The 1,749-nt window shown below is 38.7% G+C and overlaps 1 protein-coding gene across 1 annotated transcript in view; it reads left to right on the forward strand.

The window, feature by feature from the left end:
* ANXA3 (annexin A3) overlaps positions 1-1,749 on the forward strand; it is a 73,043-nt gene that overhangs the window by 16,229 nt on the left and 55,065 nt on the right. The window lies entirely within an intron of this gene.

Here is a 1,749-nt window from a genome sequence, read left to right on the forward strand (position 1 = left end):
ATGGATAAACCAAATGTGGTCTGTGCACACAATGGAATATTATTCAGTCCTAAAAAGGAAGGAGATTCCGACACAGGCTGCAACATGGACAAACCTTGAGCACTTATGTTAAGAAATAAGCTGGTTATGAAATGGCAAGTCCTGTATGATGCCAGCTGCAAAAGCTATCGAAAGTAATCAAATCAGAAACAGAAGGCAGAGCCGCGGTCAGGAATGAATGCAGGGAGAGAATGGGGAGTTGTTTGGTGGGCATAGAGTTTCGGTTCCAAACGATGAAAAAGTTCTGCAGATACGTTTCAAAACAGTGTGAATATGCTCAGCACTACAGAACTGTGTACTTAGAAATGGTTAAGAAAATACATTTCGTGTTTTTTTTTTTAACCATGGTAAAAAGCCAGGTTTGCAAAATGGTAAATATTCTTATCACAAAGTTTTGTCTGTTCTCTTTTTCTCTCTTGCACACAAAAGCACATACATATCCCAGACAGACAAGCATTTCTGCAACTATACATCAGCTTGTGGGCACGTGTAGGGTTAGTTTGGTTTATTAGAGCGATATATCAAGGGGAAAGACTTCAGTTTGCAATTTCAGGATATTACCACTGAAGATGAAAAGCTGGCTGGATTCTTAGGTCTTTTATATTTCATGAGGAGTTTTGCAACCCTACCGTTGTTCAGATGAGTACACAATCTTTGTTGCGTTAGTTTCCTTTGTTTGGAAATTTCGAGTATCTCTGTTGAGGCATATGTTGTACTACTTCATTTTTGATGAAAAGGCCTGATAGCTTATCAGTGTGTCCTCCTTGAACTCAGAGATCTTTGTCACCTGTTGCCTTGAGGTCCACAGTGAGCGCTCAGGAATCCTACAAATTAGAACGTCTTGAAGCACGACTGTTAAGAAACCACAGCAGTGTTTTTTCTACGTGAGCCTCCTACAACGCTGCCTTTCTCGTGTAAACAGTAGGAGCTCTTTCCTTCTTGGTCAGTTCCTAACTTACTTTTACAGAATAATAATAAACACAATTCCTATTTGTTCGAACTCTCAAATTAGAATTTTCATGATGGTACTAGAGTCTTTCTAAATTAACTCAGTCATTGTACTCACCGTGAACTGTTACGAACATCCTAACTTGTAATTCTCCTTTCCCCATGCCAAGCTCCAGCTTACAAAATGAGGAAGGGGAACATAGGGCTGCTCTGGCACCAGAGGGTAAAAGGAGTTTTACAAAAATATATTAAATACAGTGCCCACTAACTTTGTCTTGAAGTTCATCCAAAACATAGTTAAACGATTAAAGTAGCAAGTGCTTAGTGTAACAGACTCTACTGGGAGTAGAATGAACAGTCCAACCACAATCCCAATCCTCCCTTTTATAATTAATTCCCTAATTGATTAAAAGGTAGGCTCTTGAATATGACCTAGAGCAAATTAGTCTCTCGACCTCAGTTTCCTCACCTGCAAAATGGGTACAATAATAGGACCTACCTCATTTAGTGTTCGTAGGCAGTAAACCAGTTTGTGTAAAATGCATTAACAGTGCCTGGCGTGAAGTGACCAGTCAATAAATATTGATTGTAATCATTATTATTTCAGGATATTAATTTTATTTTAAAAACATATTCGTTGCTCAATGATATCCCTGCAACTGTTTGAGCAAAGGAACTTCTACCTGTTTTCCTGGATCTGATTTTATTACAAATCAGCATCACTCCTCTCATTGAAATGGTTTCCTCAGCCACCTAAAACAG

The sequence above is a fragment of the Propithecus coquereli genome, unplaced genomic scaffold, assembly GCF_000956105.1.
Source record: "Propithecus coquereli isolate 6110/MARCELLA unplaced genomic scaffold, Pcoq_1.0 Scaffold433, whole genome shotgun sequence".
Lineage (NCBI taxonomy): Eukaryota > Metazoa > Chordata > Mammalia > Primates > Indriidae > Propithecus > Propithecus coquereli.